Here is a 23,721-nt window from a genome sequence, read left to right on the forward strand (position 1 = left end):
TAAGGGCGATGCTCAAGAAGGGTGCCATCGAGCTCGTCCCAAAGAGGCTTCGGGGCTCCGGAGTTTACTCAAGGTACTTACTCGTAAAAAAGAAGACAGGAGGATGGCGCCCCATCCTGGACCTACGAAGACTGAACAAGTACATCAAGGCGCAGAAGTTCTGTATGGTCACCCTCCAGCATGTGCTGAGACAGCTGGAGGAGGGCGATTTCCTGTCGTCGTTGGACTTGGAGGATGCGTAATTCCACATCCTCATTCTAAAGGCACCGAAAGTTCCTCAGGTTCGTAGTCCAAGGGCGGCACTACCAGTTCAAGGCCCTCCCGTTCGGATTGAAGTCGGCACCCAGGGTATTCACCAAGTGCCTCGCACTGGTGGCGGCGCGGCTGCGCCTACAGGGGATCCACGTCTACCCCTACCTGGATGACTGGCTCATCCCGGCAAGGACAAGGGAGCTTGCTGCGAAAACCGTCCAGCTGCTCACAGACCTGGAATTCTCCATCTTTCCAAAATCTCACCTGGTTCCGTCGCAAGTCGCCCTGTTTCTGGGAGCCAAGCTCGACACCGTGGCGCGGCTGGCCTCGCCGTCGGAGGAAAGGACCAGGACCATTCTGGGCAAGGTGCAGCGTCTGCTGGCCACGGACATGGCCAGGGTAAGATCTATCAAGTCCCTCCTCGGGACGATGTCCTCCTGCATTTATCTGGTGTGCCTTTGCAGGCTTCGGATGCGCCCCTTACAAGAGTTCCTCGACGCCCGCTGGGTCCAGTCGACGGGCAGCTTTGAGGACAGGATCCCTCAACGAGACGTTTCGTCGGGCGATCCGGTGGTGGGGTACCCGCTCCCATCTGTCGGCGGGCACAGACTTTCAGATCCCAGCTCACCAGGTGACGGTGACGACGGACGCCTCCCTGGAGGGTTGGGGAGCGCACTCCAGAGATCTTCACGCGAGAGGCCTTTGGCTCCCGGAGGAGAAGTCACTCCACATCAACATTTTGGAGCTCCGCGCGGTGTTCTGGGCCCTCGGGTCCTTTTTCCCGTCCCTCAAGGGCAAGGTGGTGAGGATCTTCACCGACAACACCACCGCGATGTTCTACATCCGGAAGCAGAGCAGAACCAGGTCCCCGGCCCTATCCAAGGAAGCCCAGGATCTGTGGCATTGGGCCTTCGCCCAACGGATGTTTCTGGTGCCTCTTCATCTGGCAGGAATAAAAAACACGATCGCCGACTCACCCAGCAGGGAGCTGCGCTCGTGCCACGAGTGGGAACTACGCCAGGATCAAGTGGATCGACTCTTCCGACGATGGGGCAAACCCCAAATCGATCTCTTTGTGACGGCGACGAATTCCAAGTGCCGGAGGTTCGCCAGCAGGTTCCCCCAGCCGAGGAGCATGGGCGATGCTTTCTCGTTCCCCTGGGACGGTCTATTTCTTTATGCATTCCCTCCGCTGCCGTTGCTGCTCTGGCTCATCAACCAGCTCAAGAGGTCCCGGTGCAGGATGATCCTCGTCGCACCGGCGTGGCCGAGACAGATCTGGTTCCCAGACCACCTGGACTTGTCAACGTCCACACCAGTCAAGCTGCCGACGGACGCAGACCTTCTCTCCAGAGAAGGAGGCGCCATTCTTCACCACAACCCGGAATCGCTGAACTTGCAGACCTGGCTCCTGCAGCACTAGAGTTTGGAGGGTACGACATCCCGTCCGACTGCAGAGAGGTTCTTGCAAAGGCCAGGGCGTCCTCAACTCTCGTGCTACGGACATAAATGGAAGAGGTTCTCTGTCTGGTGCCGTGCACAGAAGATTAACCCTCTGCGGATTATGGCCCCTCAAGTACTGACGTAACTACTGTCGCTGGCCAAAGCTGGACTGGATCACGCCTCCATCAAAATACATCTGGCTGCAATCTCCTGATATACCAGGACTGCAGGACGGGCGTCCTTGTAGTCTCATCGCCTGGTGAAAGAATTCATGAAGGGACTATTCCGATCATTTGCGCCGGTGAAGGCTCCTGCCCCGGCGTGGGAGCTTAATGTGGTGCTGACCAGGCTCATGGGGGCCCCATTCGAGCCTATGCATTCGGCGCCTCTGAAGTTCCTGTCATGGAAGACAGCTTTCCTCGTGGCCATCACCTCCGCACGACAAGTGGGAGAGATCCAGGCCCTATCTTGCAAGCCTCTATACTTGATTTTTCATGACACGAGGGTGGTGCTGAGGACGCACCCCTCCTTTATGCCCAAGGTGCCGTCGGACTTCCACCTCAACGAGCCCTTGGTGTTGCCAGTTTTCTTCCCGTCGCCTTCGTCGCCGGCCGAGAGGATTTTGCACTCGCTGGATGTAGCTAGAGCGCTGAAGTTCTACGTGGACCGCACAAAGAGTTTTCGGAAGACGTCACAGCTGTTTGTGAACTTTGGGACTGTGAATCAAGGGAAGGCTCTCTCGAAGACTTCCATTTCCAGATGGCTGTCCGGCTGCATCATGAACTGTCACCGGTTGGCGAACCGACCGCTGCCCGGCCGTCCGAGAGCCCATTCGACCAGAGTGATCGCTGCTACCATGGCGTTCCAGTCTGGTGTGTCCCTGCTAGACATCTGCAGGGCAGCGACGTGGAGGTCGACGCACACCTTCACAAGATTCTACTGCGTCGATCGGGACTCCAGGGAGGAGTCCAGGGTCGGCCAAGCAGTGCTGCGCAACCTGTTCGCCTAAGGTGAGCCTGGTGAGGAGGTAAGAGATGCTTAATGTTGAGCCTGTTGCCACCTCCCGTGGTTGTGCATGTGTGTACTGCTATGTATTCTCTTTTCTGATGTTTGTTAATCTGCTTAGAATCACATGCTGTGCATAGGTCCGACATCCAGTGGTCACTGCGGAGTTTTGCATTTTGTTTTCGTATTCGAAAAGGGACGTCGACAAGGCGTGTCTGAAACACTATCCCTATAGTGACGTGCGTTGTACCCACAATCCCTCACGCGTCGAGGTCCCTCAGATTGTTTTTTTACGCCCAGCTACTGGTCGCCTTTACGCGGAGCTCCTCGAGAGACATTGCAGATTTCATCTCCTCGACCTTTGGTCGTTTTCCTATATTAATATAGAACATATCGATCCCCCCCCTCGACGCTGTTGTGAAGCTGTCTCCGCCGAGCAAGATCTTCGACGGAGGGGACGAGCCGAGAAATCCTTCGGCGATGCCGAACACGTGGCCTGGCCTCGCAGGCCATATACGGTAGGGAGAGTGGGGGTCGTGGGACATCTCTGGTTCTTTTCTGAGAATGCCTTTCCTTTTCCCCTTCCTTTCCCTTGGGGTGGTTATCACGATTTATTGCCTCGGCTATGGAGAGGACACCCTTTAGGTTTTGCCCTCTTTGCAAGGGCAAGTTTACTTGGAAGGACAAGCATTCACGGTGTAACCGCTGCTTGCCCCTCGATCACAGAGGAAGGTTGCACGGCTTGTCGGCTTCTTAAGCCGAAGACCCTAAAAGACCGTAGGGTCAAGAGGTGGGCGGCCTACGCTATGTCGAAGGCCGACGCTTCACCCACCGTTGCTACCACCGACAGTGACGAGGAACGTGATACAACGACCTCCGCTACGGAAGTCGAAAACCCCCCTAAAGAGCGCACACGCGCTTCGTCGTCTGTCCCCGGCCCCGACGGGCTCGGCTCACGCCCTGCTTATGGGGATGAACACCCCGGCGACATTGACGCACACAAGACCACACATAAGCACACAACCCATGGCTCTTCTTCGTCGAAGGCGAAGAGAGCATCAGCGCCCAAGGAGACGCAGGTTCCACCGGCGGCCTCCTCGGACCGTTCGGGTTCGAAGCCCCTCTCGCAGCCGCGACCAGCGACTGGGCTTTCGGCAAATAAGGCCGCCGCCCCCAAATCATCGGCCGGCGCGCATCAGCAGAAAGCGCATGCCGCCGTAGAACGATCGACACCCATAACGTCGAAACCACAGCCCTCCACTGACAAACGAGTCGCTGAGAGCTTGGCGAGGATCGTGGTAGCCGACACCCACAAGCGTACGCCGAAAGACACGTCGAGCGCTACGCAGAGGTCGAAAGACACGCCGAAAAAGCCAGAAGAAAGGCAGGGACTACCCCCTTCAGTCGAGTGGACCCCCAACACACCTGAAGGCTTTTCGGAGGGCGACGGGACACTTTCCTCGACGTTGTGGGAGAGGTCGAGCCGTTTTCAGCTACAAGACACTATTTTTCCCCCGCTAGACCGCTCAGGGGTACCCCATGAAACCATGGAGAGGCTCCATCTCTGCATGGAAAGAATGGAGAGGTTTGTGAATACACAGAACCCTCCCACTCCCAAGAGAATAAGAGAAGGGCCTCAGGAGGACCCCAGGGCCAAGATTCGGAAATTAGTCAATCCCCACCAGGACACAGCCTCAGACTGCCATAGTGTGTATCACCTCACTAGGGAGGAACATTACTTTGAGGGAGAGGATGATTTTATGGACGAGGAAGAGGGACGGAACCAGGAGGAAGGTCTGGAAGACAGCCCAGACTTGGTAGGAGAAGGCTTCGGAGAAAATCCAGAAGAAGGACCTTCTCACCCCTGGCAATCCCCATCAATATATTCCGACACTGATGTCCTGAACCTAAATCCTCCTGACGATTCACCTATTAGAAACACGTCTCCCATTGACGATCAGCCCACATTCAATGCCCTGTTGCGCAGAGCAGCAGCACATTTCGAACTGGACACTGGGGAGCTCTCTCCTGAATTAGACTTTGTGGAAAGAGTAATTAAGGAGAAATCCCCGGTCAGTCAGACCATTCCCCTCCTCGCTTCGGTGAAGAGAAGAATCATCCCTTCGCTGTCCACACCCGCACTAATCAGAGGGGTCAATCCTAGAATTGAAAAACTTTTCACTCCTTCACCCTCAGACCCGCTGTACATCAGGGGACATTCCATTCCGGATTCCCTGGTAGTAACCAATACAAGAAAGAGGGCAGGGGTACCACTTTCCACCAGTGAGGCACCACCTGACAAGGAGGGCAAGCGGTTATATGCCCTTGCAAAAAGTTACATCCTCGGCTGCCTTTTCGGCAAGAATTGCGAACAACAATTCTTTGCTCGCTAGCTATGCGGACGCGCAGTGGGCCAAACTGCGCAAAGACGCCAAAGAAGCGCCCGAACCACTACGTACACGCCTGCTTACAACTATTGGCGAAGGAACCCAGGTCAACCAGAGTATTGTAAAGAACTCTCTGGATGCGGCCGAAACAGCGGGACGTTCCCTGGTTCAGGGAATACTCCTAAAACGCCACATATGGCTGCGCAACTCAGGGTTCAAACCGGAGACACATACGTCTTTAATAAATAAACCAGTTGAAGACTCTAACCTCTTCGGGAAAGCGGTGGATGAGGCTCTGGAGATGGCTAAAAAAGAGTTCGATACTATCAAAACTCTTGACCAAATCTCTAAGCCCTCTACCAGGCGCGGCTATGGCAACAAACGCTTTTTTCGTGGCCAACGCCAAGAACAAAACCAGCAGCAACAGTACCCTGCCACCAATTTCCAGACCAATAGTGGGCAGTACAGCCAAAGAGGACAGCGCCGGGGCAAAGGAAGAGGGCGGGGGTCCACCCCCAGAGGCTCCCAAGCCCCCAACAACACCAAGTGACGCGAAGATTCGCGTCCCCTCCCATGCAACGCCGGTCGGGGGCCGGATAACATCCTTTCTTCCAGCATGGGAGGGTATAACGTCAGACCGCTGGGTACTTTCCACCATAGCCCACGGATACTGCATCGAATTCAACAGTTCCCCAATATACAAATCCCCGAGGGGACGACGCATGTCACCGGAACATCTTGCCATCCTTCTACAAGAAGTACAACAACTGCTGGAAAAAGGAGCCATAGAGGTCGTGCCTCTATCTCAGGTAACGGAAGGTATTTATTCAGTGTACTTCCTTGTACCCAAAAAGGATCTAACCATGCGCCCTGTATTAGATCTGCACCCAGCGAACAAGTTTATCAAACCCCAAAGGTTTCGTATGGTGACCTTACAGGAAGTGATCCCACTGCTATCACAGGGAGATTACATGACAACATTGGACATGAAAGATGCATACTTTCATATTTTAATGTTGCCAGCGCACAGAAAATACCTCCGGTTCATGATAGAGGGCAAACACTACCAGTTCAGAGTGCTACCCTTCGGCATAGCATCAGCACCGAGGGTATTCACGAAGGTGCTGGCAGTGGCAGCGGCCCACCTGCGCAGGTTGTCCATCCCAGTTTACCCTTACCTCGACGACTGGCTCATAACAGGGGATTCTTACGAAACATGCTTCTCCAATACCCAAAAGACTGTAGACCTTTTGTTCCAGTTGGGCTTCTCCATCAACAAAAAGAAGTCCAGCCTAGACCCCAGCCAAATCAAACAATTCCTAGGGGCTCTAATTCAAACAAAGGACGGCCTCGTCTTCCCCTCCAAAGAGAGGGTCCAAAACATGCTGTTTCAGATCCCTCAGTATGTGACAGGTTGAGAGGTGACGGTACGCAAAGCAATGCGCTTGCTAGGCATGATGGCGTTGTGTATTTATTTGGTACCTCACGCGCGCCTGCGCCCAATGCAAGAGTGGCTCAACAGCCAGTGGTGTCAGGCCAGCGGACTGTGGGACGATCTAGTGTTGGTCTCGCAGGCCTTAGTTCTCTCGCTACAATGGTGGACAAAGGAAAACCTGGAAAAAGGAAAACCCTTTGCCACACCCGCGCCGGAAGCCACTCTAACCACAGACGCATCCCTCACAGGATGGGGGGCTCACCTATCCCATCAGACTGCTCACGGAGTGTGGACTCCGAACGTAGCATCCAAACACATCAATCTTCTAGAGTTACTAGCAGTGTTCAAGGCGCTAAAAGCCTTCCAGGAACACCTACAAGGCAAGACAGTGATGGTCCTTACAGACAGCACCACAGCCATGTATTACATCAACAAGCAGGGGGGAACCCACTCTCCAGGTCTGTCCAAACTGGCCCAAAATATATGGAAGTGGGCTCTCAAACAAAACATGTTCCTACTGTCACAACATGTACCAGGGGAACTCAATCTGCTGGCAGACAAACTTAGCAGAGATTTCCCCCTGCCCGAAGAGTACGAATGGCAACTGCACGAAGACATCGTCTTCGACATCTTCACACAATGGGGATGCCCAGAAATAGACCTATTCGCAACCCTGGAGAACTCACAATGCCTAAATTACGCCTCCAGGTACCCCCAGAACCAATCCAAGGGGAACGGTCTGTCGATACAATGGTCAGGGAAATTTGTTTACGCTTTTCCCCCGACTCCCCTTCTCAACAAGGGGGTGCCCAAGATGCACCAGGAACAAGTGACCATGATACTGGTTGCCCCAATGTGGGCCCGACAGCCATGGTTCGCTCACTTGATGGAGATGTCTCTATCTCCCCCAGTGAAACTCCCCTGCCCGTACAACATGCTGTCACAAGACAAGGGTAGGACTCTGCATCCATGCCCCCAGAACATGAATTTAACAGCTTGGCTCCTGAGATCATAGAATTTGGACATCTACAGCTCCCGCAGAGATGCATGGACATCCTCAGGGAAGCCAGAAAACCTAACACTCGCCACTGCTATTCTAGCAAATGGAAGAGGTTTGTCATCTGGTGCAGGGGTAAGAGTATCAACCCAATTGAATGCTCTCCCACACATATTATTCTATACCTGACCCACCTATTGGATTCAGGTCTAGTGTTCAATTCCATTAAAGTCCACCTAGCGGCACTTTAAGACTGCTTTTTTAATAGCTATCACCTCCATCAGGAGAGTAAGTGAACTTCAGGCTCTTTCTGTTCTAGACCCCTTCGTTACAGTTCACAGAGATAAGGTGGTTCTACGCACTCACCCAAGGTTTGCTCCGAAATTCATCTCAAAATTCCACGTAAACCAGTCTATAGAACTACCAGCGTTCTTTCAAAATCCTTCCAACTTGGGAGAAAGGACTCTGCACACACTAGATGTCCGCAGAGCGGTCATGTTCTACATGGAAAGAACCAGACCACTGAGGAAAACTAATCAGTTCTTCGTCTCGGTGGCAGCAGGAAGAGAAGGGGATGCAGTTTCAAAGTCCACTATTTCTAGATGGATTGTTCAATGCATCACTCTCTGCTATACTCTTGCTAAGAGAGAACTGCCCTTTAGGCCAAGAGCACATTCTACTCGAGGCACGGGGGCGTCCATAGCATTCATTGCAAATGTTCCCCTTGAGTCCATCTGCAAAGCGGCTACCTGGAGTTCTGTGCACACCTTTACAAAACACTACTGTCTAGATACACACTCTAGATCTGACTCCCAGGTGGGACAGGCAGTGTTAAGACATCTTTTCTCTACTGTTCCTTCTCTTAACCCACCGCCAACTCCGGGTACTGCTCGCTAGTCTATGCACAGCATGTGATTCTAAGCAGATTAACAAACATCAGAAGACAATGCATTACTTACCGTAAAAGCATTTCTGATGGTTGTATCTGCTTAGATTCACATGCGCCCACCCTTCCTCCCCGCTCGGATGGAAGGAACATAGACTTCCTTTTATATCTCTTTTCTGTACTCGCTCACGTCTAGAAGGCTCCCTCAGGGCAGAAAAATACAAACAGAGGGACCTCGACGCGTGAGGGATTGTGGGTACAACGCACGTCACTATAGGGATAGTGTTTCAGACACGCCTTGTCGACGTCCCTTTTCGAATACGAAAACAAAATGCAATACTCCGCAGTGACCACTGGATGTCGGACCTATGCACAGCATGTGAATCTAAGCAGATACAACCATCAGAAATGCTTTTACGGTAAGTAATGCATTGTCATTCATGAGCATGTGAATCCATGCCAGACCCCATGCTGGAGAAGGAACAAGTTACTTACCTGTAACTGTTGTTGTCCAGCATGGGTCTGGGATGGATTCACATGCAAACCCTCCCGCCTACCCCTCTGCGGCTCTTCTCTTGGTCCTACTGCCACTTTACGTGTTACCAAATCTGAAGATGGCTGCCAGAGGAGGGGCTTAGGTAGAGGGCAGTCATTGGTTGGGGCAGTATGACCCAGAGCTCAGTGATCTGTGTTAGGAGAAAGACAGTTCAGAAATGAAACTGTAACTGATTTTTTCTTTACCGAGGATTCCCGGCTTGACTGGGAATATTCATAAGCATGTGAATCCATGCCAGACCCATGCTGGAGAACAGTTACAGGTTGTTAGGCAGAATCCTGTGCTGTGCCCTTAGGGACCACTACACCTGATTAAGACAACAGGTGGCACTACAAGTTTTACCTTTGGTACAATCCCGTGCTACTAAGTTATAGTGGTAGTAGTAGCAGAGCAGCCAGGCTTATTTCAAGAGTATTTGAGCAGTAGCACAGATTACACAAAGGGACCACAATTACTTTGACTCAAGCAAACACTGACTCAAGGACATTTATTTTTAAACCATCAGTTATAAACCCAACACCTCTATTAAACTTTAAACAAAACCACACGTTAAATATACTACAACTAACCAATTCACTTTGTACAGTAAGTCTCAAGGTAAGTACCCTGTGTTTGAATGAACCGGTGTTATGAACAAAACACGATACCGCGGATACGGTTGCGATCACTTTTTGACAGTTTGGTCTACTAAATAAACTGGTATCCGTGACATGAAATGCTACCGGGGCAAAAACACACTTAGCACCTAACATACCCAGAGGGAGTTGGGGGCAAAAATCACAGGCAATATTTATGTTAGGCAGGGCAGACAGTATCGAGAAACACTCAGAAACAGGAGTTCAAAAGTCAAAGGATCGGAGCGAGGTTTAGGTGACACCGGAGGCCTATGCCGAAGATCACACCGTTAGTTCACGATTCCGTGTAGCCAAAAAGTACTTGAATATTGTCAATGTTCGGAAGCAAAAGTTACAAGAAGGAGGGAAGACAAGGACGAGCCTTGAGGATGAGGAAAAAGGGATTCACCCAGTTTCTTCGAGTAGAACACAGTATCTTATTCCCACGCTGCAGCTGGTGTCCTGGCAGTTCGTCCTGTTGGTTTCCCGCAGACCCACGATTCCTGGAGCTTCGTTGTGAAGGACGACGTCTGAAGGGGGTCTGCTCCACACAGGGATGACGCTGACAGCAGCGACAACGCAAAGGTGTGCTCCTTAAAAACATAAGAGGCTCAGCAGATGGCTATCCGGACCACTAAAGCAGTGTGCAGTGATTTCGACCACGGCGGAGATCTCTGGCTGAAGATGATGAGCTGGTTATCCCCACCAGGCTCAAGGGAAGAAGACTCCGGGCTGGATCTTCTCTTAGTCGTCGAAGGGAAGAAAGCTCAGGACTGCAGCAGGGCTTCACCGGGACGGGTAGTTGCAGCAGCCGTCGTTCTCTCCACTTGTCTTCGATTCCTTGTAGTTCCAGAGGCGATTCTGCCTTCTAACCCAAGAGACCTGCCTTTTATGCGCAAAAACCCCCATTCGCACAGCCTGGCTGTCAATCACGCCGCAGGGGGGTCGTCCAGCCGGGACAACCACCTCAGCCAATCATGGCAAAGTGCGACTTGGATTTCCTAGGATACCCTGTTCAGGGGGTGACTACACCCCTTCCCCACATTCAGTCAACCTAGACTCCCAGGCACCAAGAGGAGGGCTTCTCTGCAGAAGCCTGCCAAAAGACGGTGAACAAAGATGGCGAACCTAGTTTGCTGCACAAAGTAAAACACAAGAAGGACTTTAACAAAAAGAAATGGCGAATAAACCCAACTGGAGCCAAAAGAAAGACGATTTGGTCAAGAGGGTTTATGTTCGAGGCTAATATAATAGCCAAGAACAGTACCACGTTTATCTAATATAATCGCGGTAGAAAAGTTAGGGTAGATACCACTGCCACCAGCCAAGTCTAAATGTTAAGAGCAAAACAATGCTCAGGGAGGTACAGACAGAAAAGGGGTACAGATTAGCCCTTTCCAGTACTCCATGTAAGATGGGGTGTACTGGGTCTGTGGAAAAAAAATGACTATGTAAAGTAAATGGCACTTTACCTTTCTCTGGGGGACAGGAGTCAGCCCCAGCGAAATGGAGTCAGAGGGAAGTCTAAAAGACAACCCTGGGATACTATACCAAAGGTGCTTTGTAACCCATACAAGAACAGGGGCACTTGGAGTGGTGTGCTCCAGTGCCCAAGATCACACAATGAGTAACAATAGGCCAAAACACATGTAAGAGTGGAAAAAGGATGTACACTCTTACCAGGCGGAAAAATAAACTCCAGAAATCCAGCAAAGCTGCTGAGGGACTCACTAGGTGAGGGAAATTAGCCCTAGAAAGAGAATTCTCTCTAACACAGGTAAGTAACTCTTTCCTTGTCATATTATTAGTATTTGCGCACTCATGCGGTTTCAACAGGTTTTACGGTAATGCATTTACTCTGCAAACACATACAGAAAAGTCACTTAAAGGGAGGAAAATAAGTGGTTAGCGCTATGTGAGCTTAGTTCAAGGTTCTAGAGAGGATTTCTTCACTTGGCAAATCTTTTGAGTCAAAAAACGCAACCCTAGCTAAAGGAGAGGGCTTGAAGTCTTGACAATCAGCGGATAATGAAGAGTGCCCGCATATTTCTTCCAGTGTTTAAAGGTATTGAAGCAGCAAGTTAGCAACTAACAAAGGGGACCAAAAAAAACAAATTCGAGAAGAGGACACAAGCAGCAGCTTGGGTCGAAGGGGGTTGCCCTGGACACCTCTATGTGAACTTCAAAGCTTTGGAGTGACTTCTTGGAATCGGGTAAGCAATACCTTTTTACACACAGTATCTTGAGTTTGAGAAAGGGTGTGTTGGTTCCTCTGCGATGTGGCAGCTCTGTACCTGACCTCCGGATTCCTTGGTCTGATGACTGAAGGCAGGACATTGGCTGGGATATCTCAGCAGCAGTCTCAAGGGAGAAACTGGGGCATGACTTTCAATAACTTCTTGGTTCACTCATGCGTTTTTGGTGCCTTTTCAGCAGCTCCAACAAAGGACACAGATCATCCGGTCAATCTTCTTTGCTTCCTGCAGTCCCACACTCTGGTGAGGGGGGGTCTGGGTGAGTTGGATCGGATCGCTGTAGTGTCCTTACGGGCTCAGCACAGATTTGGATGGATTCAGCCTTTCCACGACGCACTCGAAATGGGCAGCAGGTTTCCTGGGATTGGGGCTCTGCAGCTCTGTAAGTTCCTAGGACCTCAGGGATGGCTTGTTTCAAAGTCCGTCTTGGGACTGGTTGTTCTCACCAGCCAAAGGGATGGAGTCATCCTCTTCGGAGCCCTCTGTCGCATAGAAACCATGGTCAGGACAGCAGTGGTAACTTCACAGTGTGGAAAAGGGTCTGCAGACGTCTCTGGTTGTCTTCTACTTTGGTTACTTCTGTTTCCAGTGGTTGACACTCCAGAAGCCTCACCTTTTTATATAGTTCCAGCATCCAGCACACACTCCTCTGCAATCGCTCAGCATTTTACAGAAAGGGGTGTTTGGCTGCCCAATCAGGACAGTCAAGACCCCCCCCCCCCCCCGTGGGAACTGGTCCTATTCAGGCACTCTGGCAGAAAAAGGACGACTCCTTCCCCACTTCTGGTCTTCCCAGACTTTCTGGTTCCTAGGCGGGGATACCTACTGGTTCCCATCAAAGGCAAAACACACACACACGCACACACCTCCCCATCCTAGAATGGTAGAAGAAGGGTTAACAAAGAACAACCACGCTAGTAATGGTGGAAATAAAGAATGAAGGCCTCATTTGGTACTTGGGTGCCCCTATTGTGCACTGCAGAGGCTATGGACATAGCCTGCAGTATATAAAAGATACACAATAGATGCTAGAACACGTCCACTGCCACCACCCATAACTAAGTGATTGTCTATGTGACTAAAAAGTCACAGGAGCAGAGAGAAGGGGTATCCCTTTGGCACTCTACTGAAGGTGATGTGTGCACCAGTGCCTCAGACTATACCATTTCGGGAAATATACAAAGTATTCTTAAGAACTGTAGTTTACTTAAGGTTTCAGTTATAAATAGTTATTTATTTAACATCAATTTTTAGATAAGTATTCTTTAAAAAGGGCAAACTATGTAACAATCAAATATACTTTAAAATACTTTTCAAGATATCCTCAAAGCTTTAGTGGATACTCTTTAGAGATGCTTTTTACACACTTCCTACACCTGGAGGTGTTTCCATTGACAAGGACTGTAATGGCATTTATATATCACTAGTACACTTTGCAGATTCTGAGGTTGCCGAAAGGAAAGGTTAAACGAAGGAAAAGGTTAAACAGGTTCAGGGCAAGGGATTATACTTCAATCTTCCAATGAAGTCTCGACAAAACCTTTCCCCGCAAATAACATTCTAAACACAAGTTATCACCCCTGAGGGCCAGAAAATATCAAAGCCAATGGACTAGAAGACTCTGCAGGGAGCCAGGACAGCCAGTCTCAATTGGAGCACAGTCTATGGACCTGAGGCACTTCGTAGTTAATAAGTCTTGCACAAAGTTAGTTTTGTCAATTGCTTGTAGGGTCACAAGCTCTTACTTGTGGAGATCACAGTTTAAATCAACTCTCAACAAAAGTAGTGATTGCAAGTCTCAACTGAGAAGAGCAAAGCTAAAGACACTGAGGTAAGTACCCCAAGTCTGAATAGTTCCTCTGGTTTGAAGAAGAATGGTCCAGCTGCATTCTGTCTTGTTGCAGCGATGCAGATACTGGGTTCCTGAGCCTCAGTCGTGGGGACAAGAGGGAGGACGTCTGGAGGACTCCTGCTGCAGAAAGTTGGGGGTTGTTTGCAGCTATGGGCTCTTTTTTTGGATCAGCGGTACTTCGTGGTTTCAGAGCGTGGTAATGGTAAACCACACCACTGCAGATCTTGGATACCGGTTGGGCTTCCTTTGCTCCTTGAGTCCTGCATTCTTGTGAGGGGGCTCAAGCTCTGGTCGTCCTGCTTCTGGAGGGTCCTTAGTCTCCTGGAGCTTCTGGCCGGATTGCAGACGTTGCACTAGACTATGGATTTCTTGACCCCTGGCACTCGCTACCTGCAGAAGCAAAGTTGTACAGCCAGTCGGAGAAGATGGTCCAGTGGAGTCCGTCTCTGGGTTAGTTGGTCCCACTAACCCAAGGGAAGAAGTCGTCCCTTCCGGAGCTTCGCTTGACGCTCAGGAAAAGCAGTTTCAGCACAGCAGCAGGGCTTCACCGGGCAATTCAAAGATCCAGGAGGATGCAGCAAGCTTTGTTCACATTTTCCTTGATTGGTGTTCTTCCCAGTGGTCATCTCTGCCTCTAGTCCCAAAACCCTCACCTTTTTAAGCAGGTTTCTCCCATTCATACACAGTCTAGTTTGTCAATTACACAGCAGGGTGGCTGTCCTGAAACGACAGCCAGCCAGCCAATCGGGACTGGTTGCATTCAGGCACTCCTAGAGACAAAGTGCAGGGAAGTTTCGGGAACCTCCCTCACTTCCCGCCCTTTCAGACACACTGGAGCCGGAGGTGGGTTTCAGGACTGAAGCCCACCAAAGGCAAAACTAACAAATCGCTCAAACTGGCTTGGCGTGCAGAGTAAATCCCAAGAAAGACCTCACATACAGAAAATGGCGAAAAAAGACTGGGGCAATTTTGACAGCATGGTCACCCATGGGTGCTATACTGCAGCTGTGGGTTCACCCTGCGGTAGGATAGCACAATGGTAGGAACATTAAAACCACTGCCACCAGCCATTTAAACTAGTGAGGGCAACATAAACATTTTTACATGAGTAGGTAGGATATGGGGCTACTAAATAACCCCCAACACTCCACATAAGTTGGTGTGCTGGACCTACAAAGAGAAAAGGGTAAGTAAAGTCAATTTAACTTGACGATTCTTGGGAACAGTAGTTCTCACAAGAAAAGGTATTTAAACCTTGAGAAATCCAAAGGATTCCTTGACACTGCACTGAAGGTGCTGTGTGTCGCCATACAAAAGGTAGATGTCTGGAGTTTGTCAGACTACAAAATCAGTGGAAGCACATAATCCAAATCTGGTCAAAACACATGAGTAAAAATGGTTTCACTCACTCCAGGGTTAAAATTTTGAATTGCCACGGAAATGAGAATTCTCCCTAACAGTCAATTTGTGTTTTGCCTTGGCCGGGAACCCTTTGCTGTCCCTGGCTATGCTCCAAAGTGTCAGGCAGGCAGGAGGTGGGGTAGGAGATTTCCACTCCCCTTGGTCTGCCAGAGTGCCTGAATAGGAGACACTCTCACAGGTTGCCTTGGGGTCCTGATTGTACAGCCAAACGCCCAATTTCTATAAAATGCTGAGAGATTTCAGAAGATTGGGTGCTGTGACTGTAAAAGGTGAGGCTTCTGGAGCGAAAAGCAAGTTGACCACTGGAAGCTGAAGTAACCGAAGAAGACAATCAAACACCTGCAAGACCCTTTGCAAAACTGTGAAGTGACCATTGCTGTCCTTTCCCCATTTTCGGTGCGACAGAGGAGCTCTGAAGAGTGTTAGGGAGAATTCTCAAAAATGTGCTTATTCCCTTTACCTTAGAGACCCCCAGCAACTTTGCTGGATTTTGAAGACTTGATTTTTTTTACCCTGAGAGTGACTTTTTTCCACTCATGTATTTTGATGTGTTTTACTCTTGTGTTCTTTGATTATGGAGTTTTAGATTACTCCATAGGCATCATCTTTTCACGTGTGTCGCACAGCACCCTCAGTGCATTGACACAGGTAAGCCTTTCGGGCTTTGCCAAGGTTTAAACACCTTCTCTGTGATTAACCACTATTTCCCCGAGAAAGTAAACTGAAATTGACTTCACTAGTCTATTCATATTCCTAGACCCAGCACACCCTATCTTACAATAGGGTGCTGGAGGGGTTACCTAGTATCCCCTGTGTCTAAAAACTCATGTAGCAGTCAAATGCTACGTTTTCATCTCGAAATGGCTGGTGGCAGAACTACCATGATTTGTGGAAAGGCCAAATCCGTCAATCTTTGCTGAGCCCTCAAGGACACTCCAGAGATCCGATGCAGCTCGCCCAGACCCCCTCATCAGTGTGTGGGACTGCAGAAAGCGAAGATTGACAGGCTGCAGAAAAGGCACCAAAACTGCAGAGTGAATCAAGTTGTTGAAAGTCGTGTCCCAGTTCCTCCCTCGAGACGGCTGCTGAGATCCCATCCATTGTCCTGCCTTCAGTGATCAGACCAAGGAATCCGGAGGTCAGGTCCAAAGCTGCAACATAGCGAAGCATCCAGCACACACATTTTATTCTGACCTAAGGTACTGTGGGGGAAAAGGTATTGCTTACCTGATTCCAGAAAGTCGCTCCACAGCATTGGAGTGCACATGGAGGTGTACAGGGCAACCCCCTCTTACCTCAGACTCAAGCTGATGCTTGTGTCACTCTGAGTCCTATTTAGGGTCTCCATTGTTAGTTATAACTTGCTGCTTCTAAAAGACTAGCGACTTGAAGAAATCCACAGGAACTCTGTATTCTGCTGCTTATCAAGAGTTTGAGCCCTCTCGGAACTGCCTTTAGCTAAGGTTGTGTTTTTGGCCTTAAAAGACGTGCTGTGTGATGAAACCCTATCTAGATCCTTGAACCAGACAAGTGTTACTCTAAACCTTTTCCTTTAAGTTACTTTCGTATGTGTTTGCAGACTGTCTACAGTAAATCTGCTAAGAATCGCATGTGCGTGTAATTACTGATAATACAATAGCATTGTCTTTTCCCTTTCTAACATTGCAACAAATGTAACTGCGAACAAACACAAGTGAAAGTGTCCTTTTAAGTATATTCTAAACTTATTCCGAAGTGTTGTAGTGTAAACATATGATGTATTTAAAGTGATTCTGGTGTAAATATAATATATAATTGTATATAAATTATAAGTGCAAGTGCTTTTTTGATGTACATGTCTAACTAGGTTCCGTGTACTTAACTACATCTCTCATCTTCCTCTTAAGATAAGCCTGACTGCTCTGCCACTCTACAAAGATCCTGAGTTAGTACAGACTGATACTAAGAGTTGGTGATCTACAAACCACTGGGATAGTTTACTAAAGTCTTACTATCAGTAGGACTTTAAGAAAACTCTTCTAACAAGAGGTTAACCAAACCCAATCATGGTAAGCATGGAGAGTTGTTGTTAGACAAGAATTGATGTTGTAACCCTGTGGGAGACTACACAACCCTTGTCCTCTTGGTATTTGGTAACCCAAATATTGGTATATGTCTGTACTACACAAGTTGGTAGAGTGACTAAGTAGCCAGACTTATCTCAATAGGATTTATTTGCACGGACAGCCAGCCAATCAGGATCGGGTGCTTTCAGGTAACCAAGGAGACTAAGGACTGGGAAGTTTCGGGCATCTCCCTCACTTCCGACCCTGCCAAATACACTGGAGCCAGAGACAGGTTTCAGTATTGAATCTTGCCAAAGGAAAAATGAACAAAGGGCTTTAATCTGGTTTGGCGCGTACAGTAAAACCCAAGAAAGAACTCACAAACCAGAAATGGCGAAAAAAGAACACTGGGTCCATTTTGACACAATTGTCACCCATGAGTGCTATACTGCAGCTGGGGATTCCGCTCTTGCAGTAGAAAAGCACAATGGTAGGGAAATTAAATGACTGCTAGCAGCCATTTAAAGTAGTGAGGGTAACATACATTTTTTTTTACATGACTAAGTAGAAAAAGGGGCTACGAAGTAACCTCCCAGCACTCCACATAAGATGGGTTGTGCTGGATCTACAGAGTGAAAAGGTAAGTAAAGTCAATTTCACTTTACTATTCTTGGGAACAGTATTTCTCACAAGAAAAGGTATTTAAACCTTCAGAGAATTCTGAAGGTGTGCTTGGTGTCACCATACAAAAAGTAGATGCGTATGGCGTTTGTTAGACTCCAAAAACAAAGGAAACAGATAATCCAAATCCGATCAAAATACACAAGAGAGTGAGAAAAAGGTCTCTCTCTCCAGGATAAAAATTAATAAGTCCTCAAGTCCAGCAAAAGCTGGGGGTCTCTAAGGTTGAAGGGAATTAGCACAGAAATGAGAATTCTCCCGAACAGTGGTCAAGGCTTAGTCTTGTGTGCGAGGGAGTGTGGTCAGGAGTCCACAATTAGTCCACCCAGTGAAATACACAATGATTCTCCTTAGACATGCAAGTACAAACATACTGTCATTGGCCCAAAAACACACTAGAAAAAGCAGTCAAGTATGTAATACTATCACACAACACTCAGTTATAAAATATATATATGCAGTCACCTTTGGTTTGTAGAAATGCATACAGTTCTCTTCAACACCTGAAAGTAAGGCAAGTAATTATGCAGTATGGAAAACAACTTCACAAGTATGAAGACTCTAACTTTATAAGTCCATTTCCTATGTTGAAGGGGGCACTGAGCCCAGAAGTCAAAAAGTTTATTCTAGAAGAGGGGAACAAGGGAGGAAGAGTCTCAGGAGAGCGCACCAAGGCAGATCAATACATTTCGAGAAGTATGGGGGTGAAGAACTTGAGGTAGGTGTGTTTTGGGCTAGGCTTATGTAGGGAGATAATCTCCCCCTTATTTTGGCACTTTGTAATTTTCTGAAAGTAATTTTAGCACATTTCTAAAGGATGTTTTTAGGAGTATTAACTATATTGGGACAATGAAAGGTATTTTTGCTATGTACATCTGCAGGATTATTTATTTTGAAGTTGAAAAGTTTGTGAAAGGCCTGTAATATTTGTTTGAATGTTGCAATGCCGTAACACAAAAATAAAACAAATAAAAACAAAGGTAGGAAAGCTTCTTGTGGTGGTGAAAAATATTCCAGAAGACTTGTCAAGGATTTTACAGTTAAGTAAGATACGTTTTACATCTCTTGGAACAGGTTTTAAAACAAACATTTAAAAAGTGAAGGAATGGAATAAATCAGTTATTCACAAAGTTTATCACAGAGGAGATGGGGATTACTGTGTATTGCGATTACTGACCACCGTCGCTCTGATTTTCCAAAATGACATGGCAGGTCGACTGGGAGTCGCTGGAGGCAATTTTTTCTGGCGTTGGATCCAGTAGAAGGAAGCACAGGAGCTGCAGTTGTAAGGAAGATTCTGGTTGAGTCCAGGAGCTGAGTGCAATCCTTTGCAAAGAAGAAATGCCGCAGTCACTGATGCTGGTGTCTTCAGGACACACCACCAGACTGAAACAAGCCGATCCCAGCGACAGTCAATGCACATGGGCGACAGCAAGCATCTCACCAGTTGGGGTCAAAGTCCTTCCCGTGCAGGATCCCTTTATGCTGGGAAGCTGAAACTTGGCAGGAAAGGAGACCTGTCACATGAGCTGGCGACCACCGCAGTTTCAGACGAAAAAGCATATAGTTGACGCTTCTGGCGCGATAGCCCAATCCAGAGCCGGTCGGTTCACCGGGTGGTCCAGGGATGATTCCAAAGACTCAAAGCTACAGGAACATGAGATGTCGAGGCTAGTTGATCACACCTGTCCAAGGGTCAAAGCACTGAAGTGGGCCTTCTCAGATCAGGTAGTTGCAGGAAAGGTCGCCAGGCCTCTTCAGGCGTCGTCCACAGGTCTTCAGTTGGCTACAAAAGATATTTAGCTTCAATGCTCATCTACTGAAATGGCTACAGATGTCCTCTTCTTACCCAAATCCAGGTTCATGGCAAAAACCAGCCTACCAATGGTAAGGAGCTGCACCACTCACTCAACAAGCAGTAGTCTAATCAGGGAACTGACTAAACACAAAGAGGTGTGAGGGACAATGTATCCTGCAATACAAGCACACACCCTCAAGATGAGGTTCAAAAACCTTTAACTAACAACAAAGAAGCTTGTATGCAGCACTCTGTTTCAGGATCTGACACGTTACCCCCTTAAACAAAATAGCAAGCGCCTAAATGAGCATAGCTGGTAGCGTTTTATCAAATTATACTAGCCACCAATATGATCATAGTAAAAATACAAAGTTTGTATAAAAGACAGAAAAGTGTACAAAAAAAAGGTGCTTAAAAAAGACTAAAGTAGATATGATCTAGTATTATACTTCACATCAAAAGTACAGACAACATCTGCACAAATCAGTAATCAAAAAAGATTATAATTTCAAAACACCAGTTTGTCATACTTAATCAAACCGATTCAAACTCATTCATCCATCCAACATGTTTCTTTCCTCACTTACACTTTAAACAGTTAAATCAGGGAAATTCATCAGGGAAAGCCTTATCTGTTATCTGTCAACATCAATCAATAATGTCTCAATAATAAAAACTTCAATTGTAAAACCAAAAGAAGCGACTAGGACTTATTGTTGATCCAAATCTGATCTTCAAATGTTAATAGCATGTAAATTGCTGAACTTGGCGAGGGCAGACATGTCTTGTCCTGAAACAGAAAAGGAACATAGGTATAAATATGCTGTATGTCCCTAGAAACAAATTCTGGATCCAGATGAATAAGCATAAAGGACTCCAGTGCTTTAAATACACTAGAGCAAAAGACGGGTGTCCAGTCATAATGTCGAATACAATAATTTCGAAAGTCAAAATGTCGAAAATATTTAATCGAAAATAAAAATGTCGAATTACAAAAATGTCGAATTTTTTTCGATTTTTTTTTTTTTTTTTTTTCGAATTAATGTTTAAATAAAAAATTAATTAATTATAGTTTATAAAACATAATTTTTTTAAATGGTTAAAGGTATATCCATGGTGGGTGGGGGGGTTGGGGTAGGGGTTTGGGATGGGAGTTTGGGGGGGGACCCCCCCAATAAAAAACGTTAGTATGTGTTACATTTTACATATAGTTATTTTAACATTGGTTTTTCGATTTTTTTTTTTTGACATTTTATTTTCGAATTAATGACTTTTTCTATTATATGTATGTGTTTTCGACATTTTTGCATTCGACATTTTTGTAATTCGAAATTATTTTTTCGATATTATGACTATAAACCCAAAAGACGGGAATAAAACAGCATCATGTAACAGCAGAAAATGCAATTATGGACACAAATACTCCAGTTAAGTTATAGAGTCAACCTGTAAGTGCCCAGGCTTACTCAGAAAATTCTAGCTGGAAAACATCAAAAGGCATGTATATAGACTGATGTGATACGTCTCTTAACTCCATAGCAATCTAAAGAGACAGAACCTAAAATTGAAGAAATGGCCCTCGAGTCAAAAAATGGCTGGTAGAAAGAAGGGAAGTTGGCAAACTATGTATGAATTCATCGTTACACATTGTTAACTCATGGATAACGTTACAACTGAAAAAAGGCAACTAATTCAGAGCGTGAGTAGAATGGTTACAGAATGGTCTGCTCACCTGCTGCCAACAAAATCCAGGTCAGCTTCAACTGTGATGAATGTAGCCGTAAAACAACCTCACAGAACTGTGTTGTAAAATTACACGTGCCGTGTGATCATCTAGGCGAGGTGCATGGATTCTGTGGACTTCTTAATCATGCAATTAGACGCTAAAAAAACAAGGTTTAGCAGTGCAGGTTGCCTCTTACACTGACGAACATGAAGTTGACTTGCTAACAAAACGTGTGTTAAGGAAAGCACGAAACCAATAGAATCATCTTTCAATCACACGTGAAGTAAAAATTCCGGCTTGCTAGCAAACATAAGTCACACAAAGCAGTTACCAAACAGGCTTCAGCAAAATGAGCCATGTATGATATGTATGCACTATAATCTCCTCTATCTCATAAAAGGATACTGGCATGTGCGTAGTCACAAAGAACACTTCACAAGGGGCCGTTAGACATCAAACTTTGTGGTCCACAATTGGGTCATAATTAATCAGACCCGCCGTGTCCCTTATTACTGCTCCTTTCCTAAAGTACTAAGTGTAATCTAAAAGATGGAAAAAGGAGGGGGGAACGTAAGTGCAAAAGCAGGCTTGCCTGAACGGGAAAACAACAAAAAGGCTGCACGTAAATGTAACTCGTGCTGTTATTACTATTATGCAAGTTGAAAAATGGGAAACAAGCTTAAAACGTCAGCTTGTGACTACAAGTGCACGAAGGTCCCAAATCACTGTCGTCTCTCTCTCTCCCAAAAATCGAAGGAAATTGTGGTTGGAGACAGCATGTTGCTTAAATACCTGCGTAATCGCACGTGCTCATTAAGTCATGTATACACACCCTCCAAACAAGGGGCAGGAACAGGCTACGGTTGCAACTGCTGTTAGCATATTGCAATTCAGTTATTAGTTGCAAATATAGTCAGTATAATCGCTGTGTGTGCGATTGGCACTGCTCTGTTTGCATGTTATTATTGATTCGATAAATACTCTGCCTGAGCCTGATCAATGTAAGCATCAGCTTTATTGCTCACTCCTTGACTCCTATTATTTTTCAGAAGGAGTGATGCGCCCAATACTAGTAGCCAAATGAGCACTCTGCATAACACGCTTAAGGCTCCCAAACGGCAGCAAAAAAGGCACAAAAACCACATGGTCATAACTTGCTTAATTGAAAACTTGCCACTAGAACGCCATCTCGGGGCGATAGTAACAGATTGCTGCACCAAAGCAGCAAGTCAAAAAATCTTGGCCATTAATGCTGAACACCCAGTAAGCTCCAAGGACACAAATGTACATGATGACATGATTTTTAAACAAACCTATCAAGTTTTTTATTCAACCCATTTGCCACCGTGTTAGCCAGGGAAATGAGGTGGTGGTCTTTTTTTTAAGTGTTCTCTTATCCCGATTGGCAGTTTTTATGCTCCCCTATTCTAGTGTTGATCTTCCTCTGTCTTGCCAATATAAAGTTTATTGCAAGGACACCAAATGCCATAAACAAGCCTTGTAGAATTGCAGTTGGTCAAAGCAGTGTGTTTCCACTGTGTGACGAGGCCTAGGTCTACTTGGGTGCTCTTGATGGTAAAAGAGCAATACATGCAAGTCCTGCACAGAAAATGTCTTATCAGTTTGGACATGCCCCACTGTTCAGGAAGCGTGGTTTGTCGTATAGGGGGAGAAATGATATTGTTTCTTGTGATCTGTCCTTTTAGATTATTGCTCCTTTTAAAAGCTAGACTTGTTCTAGCTAGTGGTTTAGACCCGTTTTCAATGATCCAGTTTTTCATCCCGATTTTCTTTATCGGATTAGAGAGGTGACTGAAGGTATTAACGAAGACAAGCTTATCTTCTTAGTTTGATCGTTTTTTGTACTGATGAAGGGACCCTCTATTGTTGGCCCTCTTTAGGGATTTCTTAGTCAGATGATGTGGATAGCCTCTTTGATGTAACCATTCTCTCATAGCATTTGCTTCCAACAGAAAATAATTTCGATTGGTTTCAGGTGTAAAAACGGCCCCAGCGGGAGATTATCTCTTACATGCCGTGGGTGGAAGCTCGTGTAGTGGAGGAGAGAATTCTTATCAGTGGGTTTGTGATAAGGCCTGACAAACAACTCATTCAGGGACCACTGTTGGTTTCACTCATGGAATGGGACTAGACAGTCGCCACCCACTTCTTGGGCCCATGCACTCATGGCTAGCACTAGCCAGCGAAAGCTGCAGCTTTCCCGGGTGAATACATGACCATATTAGGGATTTCCTGACCTGCAAAGGCAAGAAGATGACAATGTGGCCAAAGAATGAGCAAAAAATCTTGCGGCATAGCCATTTTAGGGCACTAGACACATTTAGTAGCCAGACGCAGTAAAAGTGA

At 47.1% G+C, this 23,721-nt stretch overlaps 1 protein-coding gene across 4 annotated transcripts in view; it reads left to right on the forward strand.

The window, feature by feature from the left end:
* The window catches only part of KMT2B (lysine methyltransferase 2B), a 1,990,704-nt gene that overhangs the window by 764,606 nt on the left and 1,202,377 nt on the right, over positions 1-23,721 (forward strand). The gene's annotated exons all lie outside the window — the stretch shown is intronic.

This window comes from Ambystoma mexicanum, chromosome 1p (assembly GCF_040938575.1).
Source record: "Ambystoma mexicanum isolate Mex_15411 chromosome 1p, UKY_AmexF1_1, whole genome shotgun sequence".
Lineage (NCBI taxonomy): Eukaryota > Metazoa > Chordata > Amphibia > Caudata > Ambystomatidae > Ambystoma > Ambystoma mexicanum.